This window comes from Catharus ustulatus, chromosome 9 (assembly GCF_009819885.2).
Source record: "Catharus ustulatus isolate bCatUst1 chromosome 9, bCatUst1.pri.v2, whole genome shotgun sequence".
Lineage (NCBI taxonomy): Eukaryota > Metazoa > Chordata > Aves > Passeriformes > Turdidae > Catharus > Catharus ustulatus.
In genome coordinates, this window is record NC_046229.1 from 17,365,329 (window position 1) to 17,378,294 (window position 12,966).

General features: G+C 37.4%; 1 protein-coding gene across 7 annotated transcripts in view; it reads right to left on the minus strand.

Moving 5' to 3' along the window:
- ZNF644 (zinc finger protein 644) overlaps window positions 1-12,966 on the minus strand; it is a 76,649-nt gene that overhangs the window by 32,928 nt on the left and 30,755 nt on the right. For 2 of the 7 annotated variants that reach the window (XM_033068064.2, XM_033068065.2), the window contains exon 2: window positions 11,434-11,548. The exons of the other annotated variants lie outside the window; for them this stretch is intronic. The gene's annotated coding sequence lies outside the window, so the exon portion shown is untranslated. The remainder of the gene's footprint in view (window positions 1-11,433; window positions 11,549-12,966) is intronic. 7 annotated transcript variants of the gene reach the window in all.

Sequence of the window (12,966 nt, forward strand, 5' to 3'; positions counted from 1 at the left end):
ATAAAGCAACAGAAGATAAGTATTTGAATTCCTCTTCCTAGCCCCAGGATTGTGTCCCAAGTATCACATTAAACTGTAGCTTTATGAGTGAATGTTATTCAATACATATACTCATTTCTCAAATAAAATTTGTAACAGAAACAGAATTCTTTAATCAGATTTTAAAACAATATTCACCTAGAGAAACAGAAGTGTTACTTTCAAACAGCAGTGGAGTTATACTGTATGTAGAAAGTAATTGTAAAGCTACAGTTACCTGCCCACAAAAATAACAGCCTCCATATACAAAGAACCAAAATACCTTTCAAAAAATGAGAAAGTCAATGGTCATGGCTTTACATGATCAAACATACAGATGAGCACTAAACCAGACATCTCAGTAAGCCTATGCACTTGGGGTGGGGAGTGACAACCACAGTCTAACACTTCTCCCATTAAGGACTACAATGACTGCCCCCCGTGCAAAATGGCCTCAACACCCACACCCTCTAAACTTTGCAATCAACTAAACATTAGCAATATCTGTTCTCAACACAGATTTCCTGGTTCGTGACTCCAGTGCAGACAGAATCTTTCCATCAAAGGATTGACCCAGACAGCTGCAGATCTCTGGAGTGATACAGCAGTACAGTGCCATACACACTGTAACAGTCTTACTTAGGAACACCTTACTTCAGACCAATCCATTGACTTAGTATAGGGCAAGACTTCCCATTTTATGTGAACAGTCTATCTAGAGGACATGTACTCTTGTACTCATTGAAGATGCACTTTGCAGAAAACTTAAATGTAAATACTCTTGCATTTTAGTATTCCTTGGATCACAGGAAGCTCACAAACCCCTTTGGGCATAAATCTGGGGTTATTCTACATTTGGCACAGAGGGAAAGAGAAGGAAAAAGAGAAGATGAGCCATCATAATCAAACCCTCTGATTAACAAAGCTCCACCCAATGGGAGATGGAACTTGCAGTGTCATGCAAACATCTTCACAAAGGTAACACAATCCACAGGACACCAGCTCTTAGCCCAAACTATTGGTAGCATTGAGACTGATTAAAGATACCCACCTATAGTGCTCAAGCAGCACCCATAATCTCCTCTCAAAGATCTTTCTGCTGTCAAGTAAGATTTCTCTCACTCTAGCACAATCAAACTCTAACACCTACTATTAATTTCAAGGGTTATGACATTCTTTACCAGCAGATTCAAGCAAGGTAGTTCTCCAAAAATTTCCTTAGGGAAAGGAAAAGATTTCAACATCATAAACGTTTTTGCTTCAATGCGCCTGTCTTAATTCACATTATCAGGAAAGGAAGCGAGAATGAAAGTCACTCTCCCACACCAGGTAATAAAAGAGGGCATGAAAAAGGACAGAGTTGAGTAAGTAATGCAGTTACAGAGCACTCACCTGGAGGCCTTGATACTCAGAGTGAGAAGGGGGACCACAGCAGGCAAGAAGGACTGCTGTAAAATGGTCAGGCTTCTGATTAGCGATAAGCACTTCCTGTTCTGACATGGGCACTGAACAGGAAGTGAAAGAAAACTGAAATGGTGGAGATGAAAGAGAACATAAATGCAGCCCCAGTGATACTGAACAAAAAAAGATGGACTGAAAACTCTTGCTATAATGAAGTATCTCCTAACAGCATATCCCCTCCCTCTCTGAGGAAAAAGTTTAAGAAAAACCGGAATGCAAAGGTGTACAATGACTAAGTACAGTTTGCTGTAATCCTAAAAGAGTTTTGATCCATTTGTTTACTATGAAGCCCCTATTTCATAACAGATCTGCATTATAACTGGCATTTCTACATCTATTTGGGAAAAGACATCACCACCTTTAACTACCACCATCTCCTGGAATGACTGCAGCTAGGAATGTAGTTCATATGGAAGCTTTGCAGGTGGTTTATTCGACACTTTTTGTTTTACTGTATGTTGCTGTTAAACACAAAACCGGTTTTTCCCCCTATAGCTTTCCCCCCTGTGTGGGAAGAAAGAAAAAGGAAGAAGCAAAGACTAGAATAACTATATTACACAAACTATTTTTGTTGATATAAACTGTGGCTAAACAGTCAATTCGACCAGCTTGACACAACATAGCAAAAAGGCTTGCAACGGTAGTCTTAGCTTCACAGCTTCGAAAATTTGATCATTTGAGTTGAGAGTGGCAGCTACATTTATTAGGACATGACCATCCCAGCATTAAATTCAAAAGCAGGGTGTGGGGTGTGGAATAAATTTCATTCTAGTATCTGTTGCAGCTCTGGAAAAAAATACATAATCTTACAAAAATCTAACAATCCTAAATATCAGTGCAGGAAAAAACAGCCAGCAGAAAACAGAGATCACTGAGAAAAGGCTACTACTTCTGGCTACAAGAAATCCAGAAGTTCCTTCCAAAATTGTACATGCAGTATCAGGGATAAAGCAATTTCAGAAGATGACTGGAAAGGCAAAAACTTAGCTGACGAGAGTCCTAGATCAGCTGATACAGCTGAAAAGCTCTTTAAATACAAGCCTACACTGCCATTTTCCAAACAAGTAGCCAGCAATGACCTTGTCTGTATGAAATGTAGTTTCCTGCTTTCTATTTGCAGAAGGAGATTTGATTGTCTTTGATTTCTATTTTAAAAGTATAAAAACAACTTAATCTACATTCAGTACCCACAAATATCTAGAACTAACATCCAGTGGAGATTAAACAATCATTTGAATTTAAACATGAGGTTTTCTAAAACCACAAAATTAATCCCTTTTGAGAATCTGTAGAACCTCTCAATCTATGCTATTCCAACTGTACTTCAACCAACTGAATTATATATGTCACAATCCCATTTACCAAAATTAAATTTGTAAAGAAAAATAACAATGACTTTTCTTAAAATAGTTAGGAGGAGCAATATTTAAGAACAGGTGGAGCTTGAAGAACCCAGATGCCAAATTAAGCAAAAGCTTAACATTCTATAACGTTAAGAGACAAAACTTATGTCTTTTTACTGGAGATGCTCCTGACTTCAAAGAATCTGCAATGAGTGAACAAAAGCAAGCAAGGGACTGCAAGAGAGAAGACTGCCTTCTGAATCTCCTGCTAGATTTTGAGAGTTATCTGAAAAATAGTTCAAAGAAGTTACAGTTCTTCCTTTGTCTACTCATCATAGTAAAAGCCACACACACAGTTCCCAAAGCTGTGGTAGGGCTTTCACGTGGAAATGTTGAAATCTCTCATTTTTCTACTCGCAGAAAATTTAGCTCTTTGACAACTCTCCATATGGGACAGTGAAGCACTTCAAGAAAACATGTGACAGCATAAAAAATGAACACAACTGATCATACCTCAGACTGGGAAACTGTTTCAGTCCAAACAAGATTACAAGTATCTGAATGCAATATTAGAATATCAAGAATCCAACTTTAATAGGAGTATCACAGTAGGGAAAAAAGTAGTTTGAGAGAGTAGCTTGAATGGAAAAAAAGAACCTCTGTTTATACCATCAATGAGGTCGAGATTTAATTATTATTTCAAAAATGTGCATACCACAAAAAAAAATTGAAGTCATCACAGTGAAAAGTATTCTAGGTAGGCAGGAGTTTGGATTAACAAAACATACTGCTTGAAAAGATTATTTTTCCTCTCTATCAGTAAACAGATCAGATGCAAATATTCAAAGATGTACACAACAGGAACACAATAAAGATGCAAAGATGTCTACAGAAAAGCAAGGGGAAACAATTTGAGAGCTATTTACTTTGAGCATACATTATCCAGTAAGCAAATATGTAACAATGAACACACAAATGAAAGCATAATAAAAACATTAAACTGAAGCATCAGTTTGAAGATGGGAGTCCTGCAAACATTTAGAATTTCAAGACCTTAAGAGAAAATACTAACATGTTGTTTCTGAAGGTTACTTACCAATGCAGTTTCTCCCCTCAGCTAAGATGGGTGCAATATTCTAAGTATCACTGATATAAAAAAGTTTACAGTCCATCAATACCCTACTAAATTAAATGGCATTCTTCACAATGAGATCTACCATAAGCAACAAGCTATAGAAAAATAAATTGTCATTATAATTTCTCCGCCTGTTTAAGCTACAAATCAACCTACCACCTGCATAATAAACATCCATACACTTTCAGTCACCCTTCAGCTATTCATTTTGACCACATGAACTAGCTCTTTGTTTGCTGCACTTACATACCTTAAATATAACAGCTTTTCTTAAATAGGGAAAGCTTAAAGCACAGAATGACACATCTCTCCAGTCCACTCCAAACTGCTAAAGGCACTGTACACACCCTTGGATCATCCTTGACTCTGAACATATCTCCATTCATTATGCTGTCAGCAAAATCTCATCAATACATTACCTGGACAGCAACTGCCTCTACCCTTCCAGTTAACCAATCACTTTGTGTCCAGTCTGAAATAGATATATTTGCACACACACATATATACATGTATTGCTTCACCAGACATCATCATGTAGGCTTTACACAGCACCTCAAGATACAGTGACTATGACTACAAGCACTGCAAAACAAACATATTTACACATCTTCCCTAGCTCATAAGAAAATTGATTATAGTTCCTTACAAATTTTTAGTTCAAGTTTGCACCTTCCATTTCTCAGCTGAAAAGTAACTGAAAATGCAAACCAGGAAAGTTTGATCACTGAAGCGCTTTCTAAAGAACCAACACCCTTAAGTAAAAAAAAATGCATTTTGTGTCTTAAAAAAAGGCAAATTTTTAGAAACATCTGAGGCAGCCTCCTATATATTTCAAAGCTTGTTTTTAAAATACTAAACTGCACAATGCTGTTACATATTTCTAGTGTTGTCCTCTCCTTTCACCAGAACTACAAAATTTTAATAAAAACATGAAGCAGGCCAAGTTAAGCATAAAAGTAAAGAAAGTTTAAGCTAAGATTGTGTCCATCAAATTAGTGCATCCCCTTTAGTGTACCACTAAGCAACACCACTCTACAGTTCAAACGTCTGTCTTCACATACTACTCATTTTTCTACAACCTCTAAGTTTTATCTTATGTGTGTTTGACACACATTACTGTAAATAATTTATCAGCCCCACCTCTACTGAATGAACCCAGTGACTTCAGTCAAGGAAGTCCAACAGAGAACCAAAATCCCAAAAGATGAAGAATGTACAGAAAAATGGGATCTACTATAGATACAAAACATATCACACACATGGGACTTTGATTAAGTGCAGACACAGCTAAATTCCTCACTATAACTGCAACCTATTAATAAAAAAAATGCAAGTTTACTACACAATGTACACTTACATCCTTATGAAATAAAATACAATACAGTATCCCAAGTAGATTCCACTCTACAATGACCCTTATTTATATATCTTAATCCTTACTTATAAAGCTTCAAAAAAGATTTAGGTTGGGTATATTTATTTCAAACTCAAAATATAAAGAAATATTTTTAAAAACCCAACTTTGCTGCATGCAGAAAAAACACTCAGGGCTTAATTTCAGAAAACCAGAATTATGTTACCAGATATTTTGTGAAATAGTATCACTGTAATGTTTTTTTCCCTGCAAGTTGTTTTATAAGGGCATTATGTTTATTACTAAAATTTAAAGCCATTAAGCAAATTTTTTAGTGAAGAAAAGGCAGTAACGAGGTTTTAAAAGATATTTACCAGAAATTAGTTTCTCCACTAAATTGACTGGCATTCTAAAACAAGAATGCCTGATGATATCCATTATATCTAAATGGATTAAAATATCTGTTCCCTTTAAGGACACTTTTACTTCAAGGCAGTATCTCACACAACATTTCTAACAGTAGTTAAAGCAGCACATTAATAATCACGCCATGTTCTTACTGTAGCAACAATAATTTCTGGTAGCCATTTTCTTTCCAGCTTTAGCACTGTTTCAAAGCCAACAGTCCTTCCTGCAACCTCTGCACAAACCCAAAGGCTCAGCAGTTCTCCCTGGGAACACTCTCGAGATGTCTCCGTGCAGACCACCTTCACTCCAGTGTACTCACCTGGTATCAGTATGCTCTAGCGCTGCACTCGACTCAATTTCAGTTTGTGCTAATGAAAATGTAACAGCGTGGCTGTTCCCTTTTTTTAAAAACACCAAACGACCAACCCCGCCATTTAGGAGAGGAACAGTTTGGTACTGCAGGATACTTGAGGGGAAGTGCTGCAGTTCATTATTTCCACCTGCAGGCGCTCAGAACACACAGCCCAGGGCAGGATCGCCGAGCCGCAGGCAGCGCCCCGGTCACCGCAGCCAGCAGCCAGCTAACTCCACACATCACACATTACACCATCAAAGCCAGTGCTGCAGCCAAAACTCATTTCTTAGTAAACTGCTTCTGGATAGCTCTACATTTTCTACGTTGTAAGACAAATTAGTGTAACGTTCACTTCCAAGTCTTCCTCTGCTTTTCCTCTGTGTTTCTAAAGTCCTAAAAATGACAAAACTTGAAATACTTTCTTGAATTAAGACTGCAACACAGATTTTAAAAAAGGTTGAGCCTAAAATCCTCCAGCTCAAAATTAGTGATAAATTACTATTTTCTTCTTTAAAAAAAAATTAAAAACCCTCTCTCCTTCTTGCTATCATGACAGTTTGAAAGAAAGCAGTAGAGAACAGAAAGTGAATTACATAAACATTTGTAACAGCAGCGACAGGAAATAGTGCACTGGTATTAACACATAAGTACTCCCTACAAAACAGGATCCTAATCCCAAATTCAGTTCCTCACAAGTTTGTTCCAGTTGAAAGGGTAGCTATGCTGGGATCACGAGCTCTAATGCCTGCTGTTGTCTGTCTAGACAGCGTTTCTGACATTTCCTGATTATAGCAGGAAAGGGAATCTCCTGTTCCTAGCCTCAGAGGAAGTGCATTTTCTGCGCCCGTGAAAATGTAAAACCTAACAAAAATTTCCTGGAGATTTCATGCATACTTTTGGTAAGTATTCACAAAGCTTTGCTCATGAAGTGCTAAAAAATATCTCATATATAAAGGGTAACACTTAAAATGAAAGTAGGCTTATGGTGAGCTCTGAATTGGTGCGACAGAGATTTTATTCCGGTATCCCTATGACAGTACCTTCCAGCAGAGGACAGAGCAGACACTCACAGGTATCACTCCCTGTAAACAGCACTGCTAACTCTCAGACATCCTTCTTCCTTATCAGAGGACTAAGCTGCCACTACAATGAATGTTCCAAGATGACGAAAATAACCATATAAAAGAACCCTCCAAAAATACAAATTCCAAACCAACCACCTACAAACTTAAATTCCAGCACTGCTATTCTTCCAGCAAAAGCTTTTTCCAAATAAAATATGCACACATTTCATACAATAGCATTCAGCCACCACTTACCAGATTTGAAGTGAAGCTACAAAATGTTTCGTAATTGGGTTGATATGCAAGCTATAATCTTTATAATCTATGAAAGAGCACTTTGGGGAGTCACATATACTTAGCCAGTAACATAAGGACTTCCCTTCATTTTGCAGGAGCCTGCCTTTTGGTGACAGAGGAATGGTTTTGGTGAAGAAGGAAAGTTATAATATGCTGTCAACACTAACACCTTAATAGCCATTGAAAATGTAAAAATTCCTCACTGAGCTGCACAGTGTTCACTTTTGGTTTGGTGACACTAAGTTTCCAGCATTGTTCATAGCCTACATAAATAGGTAAAAACGATTTCCTGCCTTAGATAAGCTGCAGCAATGCAACAAAATTTAGTCAGATGTGTTTTATTTTACACCTTCATGCCAGATAGCTGCATTAGTGTTTTCTGAATAGGAACAGCACACATCTTAGAATTGAGGTTATACCACCTGGCAAGCAAACTGTGGCAAATGCTTCCACATCCCTCTTTGAAACGTGGTTTGTGACCACCAGTTACTATCGTGAACGCTCAATTGAGCCAGTCACACCACCAGCACCACAACCACACTTCAGGTCTGACACAGCATCCATGTCTCATTAATAAGCTCCAATTCATGGTCCCTGTATGCAATTGGACAGGGTCCACAAGCTTTATTATTAATACAGTCATCATACAGGAGGGCTTCCTATAGTAAAATTTCACAGTTTACTAAAATTACTGCCTTTGCCACAAAATTATTCAATGAAAAGCATTTTGCTAGGAAGCAGGTGTGTTCAAGATCTACCCTAAGGATTCTACCCACATTATGCAGTACCTTGAGGTACTTTCTAAATTGTTTAATAAACATCTGTACAGTCCTTATGCAAGATTGCAAGAAGATGCAGCAGTTCTATGCAGGCTTCACTTCAAGATTAGAGTTTCATTAATAATTCTCTTTTCTGCCTTAAACCCTTTAAACACCTGTTGACTTGTTCACTTCCTTTTGTTTCAGGCAAAAGCTTAAAATCTTTGATTCTTTTGCTATTTGAATTAGTTCTTCCAAATATGTGAAGGTAAATGAAAAAACTTGGTATCTCCAGCATGCCACACCAGTTATCCTCATCTGAGCACATCTGGCCCATTGCCTGTCCTTAGATATCTCATCTTGTTGGAGCTGAAGAATCCATACATACTTGATTGGTCAGTTTGCCTAACCAGAGCAGGTTTCCCAACCAAATTTTCAAAAGTAGCTCAAAAAACACAAGAGACAAGATAGATACTGCAAGCCTGTTTCATATGCTTTACACTGGATTATTAGGATAGCACTAAAGAACTGGATCTGCATGGGCTAAGATTGCATAAAATCCAAGAGTATAAATGGCACAAGTCAGTCACATCATTACTCTGTTTCAGAATACAGACACAGCTTTTTAACAGAAGCAAAGAAACCTGTATGCTTCCCACCCTAAAAAGGACATAGCTCCAAGACAGAAATATTTTCTTCTAGCAAGTAAACAGCTTATGTTATCCACATTAATAAAAAAGCTTCTTAAAACAAACCAAAGTCAACACCAAAGGTAAGGGCAACTTTGCCATTGTCTTGGACATTCACAGTTAAAATAAAACCCCCCTGAATACCTTGTTCAAAGGCTTCATAAATTCACCATGACTAATATGTCCCAAAAGCTTAGTGATGTACATCAGCAGAGGTTCTGTGCCTTCTTCTAGGCCCATAAATAGAACTGACTATTTGCCTACTGGCTGGCCCCAGAGCTGCTGTGTTTCTTCATTACTGGGAATTTTGTAAGCACACAAGTTAGATTTCAAGACCTCATGCTTGTTTTCCAGTGAAACACTGAAAAAATACAGCCAACACTTAAATGTTGAGAGAATATGTATGAATATGAAATCTTGTTTAAATGGATAAAAGGAGCAAGAGTAACTTTTCCTTAAGTTCAAAGACAACATATAGAAGCACACTAAATTAAAGCAATTCTGGTAAAAAGGTTCAGAACTTATTCAATACCTACTCAATCAACTTTAAACAGCTCCAGAGAAAACAAAAGCTATGAATGACTTGGCAGAACTGATAAAAGTTCAAAAATACATAAGGTATTGTTACAAATTTGAGAAGTAACCAGTCTTTAGCCTCAGATTCAAAAAACTAAAGAAATTTCAAGAACAAATAAAACAGAAAACAAAGAAAGTTATAGCACAGAAAAGGTTAACTTCTCAAAAATTAAGCCTACAGAATATTTTAACCAAAGCTCTTTCTTGAACCAGAAAACTGTTTGGAATTTACGATATTTAGAGGAAAACAGTGATATTAGTATCTTCGATTTTTTAGTGAGATACAGGCAGCCACAAACCACCCAGACTTGTACTTTAGTCTTGAAAAGACAAGAGAGTTTTGGGGTGGAGGGTTTTTTGTTGTTTTCTGGTCAGGGTTTTTTTTTTGGGGGGGGGGTGCGGGGAGTGGAAGTGAGGTGGGTTTTTTTACACTAACAGGATTGTCCTGTGGAAAAGTGTTGGTAACTTTAACAGTTTTGCATTCTTTCAAATAGCTTTCCATTTAACACCATCCAGGTTTGGTTTTTATTTCTGAATACTAAAATCTCCTTTAAGGACAGGAAGAAATGCTAATGAATCTACTGTGACAGAAAACATGAAGAAAAAGAACAGCCTCAAGCAGGTAAAAACCAGAGCACTCTTTCCAGCTGAAAATGGCGTTCTGGAAAATTACTTTAAAAGATGGAAGAAAAGTTAAGGTAAAACTGTCTGTCAGAACAAAAGTGAAATCACAGAGATACTACTTTGGACAAAAGCACCCTAGCTCCTAGTATCACTAGCACTTAGCATCACTAAGTTGGAAGAAAACTTGGATCAAAGTAGACCATGGAAACCACAACACAGGTGATCACTAATTAATCCACCCGCCTTTATATTTACATCCTTTGAAAACAGTATGCATCAGCATGCTTCAGGAGCTGCTTACTAGATGGACCTAAAGCAAAGTTACTAGAAATATATTAAATAGAACTTTATTTAAAACAGCACCCAGTATCCTCAACATCAAAGTGATCACCTTGCAGGAGTCAAACCAACTTTTCTCTAAATGACTCCACAAGAAAAAAAACCCAGAAAAACCAAAACCCAAAAACGAACTCATCATTAATGCTCCAAATGACATGAAGGAAGGTCCTGCTACAATACTGCAGTACTTCTTGTTCAAAACTATCAACTCGTCTCTCTAATTTCCTAATGGACATAACTGAACTTCTGAAGAGACTACAGAACCTGGATGCCTCCAGTTTTACTGAATGTCAGCACATTATCCTAAATATTGCCTTTATTTAGAACCTTGTATGATGCTCCAAAACACAATATTCCAACTTAAAATTGTTTGTCTATATAGACATATTGATAAATATCTGTAAAGATATGCAAAGAAACACAAGTGCTTATTTGTTCTTGACGTAACTCCGTACCGGACAAGTCATCATCTCTGCTCACCTCTGGTAACATTTCACTGGACTGAAAAATGGAAGGCAAATTCCAAAGTTGTTTTTAGTGTCTAAAAGACATTTCTAAGAGTGAATTATCACAGTACCTGTATGGTATTTTTGGAAATGCTGTGACATTTTGGTTATATAGGAACCTGGATGGCTTCTCCCAAGGATCATTTCTATTTTTTGCGTTCTCCTTTGTGCAAAAGTATGTTATGCCTTCTAGTGCTCATTACTGCTAAAAACCTTAAAACATTACTGGTAAAACTGGTAAAACATTGAAAAGCAATAGCAGTCTTACCACTGTGGTAGAGAGATACCTGGAGAACAATTTTTTTCTGGACAAGCTGTTCTTCCTCTCCTAATCTCACACATGCTGGGAAAGAAACAATCTCTCTCATCCAGCAGCTTTTTCAGTCACATGTACAGCAGTGAGAATAAACCTGAACTTCCACAGCAAGTCTCATCACCGCCAAAGTTTGGGAACAAGGGCTTGGCATTTAGAGGAATGTGGCACAGAACACTATTGATGTACCTACCTTACTCCAAAACAGGAACAAAAGGAAAGGTCTCTAGGAATCCATGCTAAAGCAGTTCCCCAACAACTCCACTGCTTTTCATCACTTGAGTCACTACTGTCCAACACAGTCAAGGCTTTACAAGGACAGAAAAAGACAATCACTATCTTGAACCACTTTTGTAAGAAAACAAGTCAAATAAAACAAACATTCAATCCTTTTCTCAAAGCAAAGATCTAGAAAGACCATGGACAGTACCTATCATCTTTGGTTTAAGTAACAACACAAACAACTCCTTCCACCTCAGTTTATTCAGCATTTCAGCTCAGCTTGCATTCCAGACATGCAAGTTCTATCCCCTCCCACTCTGTAATTGTTCCAAACCCTTCCAGTTTTTTCACTGTGGCTTATCTAGGTTAGCTCACCATCACATGTCTCCTCAACTTATCTTCCTCCTTTTTATCCCAGTAAAAAACACTGTCACAACATAATTTTTTGTTAATAACTATCTCATTAGGGAGTTCCAACTGCCATTTTGCTCTCAACTTTCAACAAGATGAGAAACTGTTTTAAAAGTTATTTCAGAGTGCAAATATTCACTACAATTCATACACAATGCAGTTATTTTCATTACATGCCACAGATTCTCAATGTCAAAAAGTTTTGGCCAAGAACACAAAAGATCAGGTGATTTCAATATGTCAATAAGCGTATTAGGAAAAAGGAAGCAAAAGAGGGCAGAGTACTCACTTCAGTGAGAGAGAGAACTGTGAGAAGCCAGCTGCAGAACTGCCACTTCCCACTCCCCGTGACAGCACACACAATCAAGACTTTCTCATATGAGATACACTCACAGCTATGGTATTAAAACAAAAAACCCAGCACTTCTGCGTGAAGAAAAAACGTTATTTATATTGGAGCTTAGCAGGCAGCGCCTGTCCTCTGTTGAAAATATTGTTTCTAATACCAAGCTGACTGAGTAGCAACAACAAAAATACAGCTGTTAGAAAAAAATACTCCCCTTCCCTGCCCTCCCTACCAATTATCACAGGGGAGAACACAGAATCTAGTGTCTTTAGTGAAGGCTCCTAAGAACATTCATAAGAATACACAATATTCTTACATGCATAAACAGAATAACCTAAGTAAACACAATAACAAATGCAATAACCTACAGCCACTGTTTTGGTTGTTGGGAGCCTAATTTTAGGATACAAATGCTATAAATTTCTCTTCTGACTGAAAAAGATAAATCCAGAAAACTAAGTCAATATCAGAGAAAAGTTCCTGAAACTCTACAGTCACAAAACTGTTGTATATGCCCACATTTTAAGATAAAGAAAAGTATCAGCAACAAACATTATAAACATCGAGGGCTTTCCAAAAGTAAGTACCAAAAATTATAACACATAGAAGCTCCTAGGAGAGCTGAGCAGAAGCAGACATCAGAAATACACAGAGGACAACCACACCAGAAAAATAAAAAAAATGCTGAAGCTAAAATAGAAAAAACCCTATCAGCCAGAACACCCCAACCAAACCAATGAAAACCCT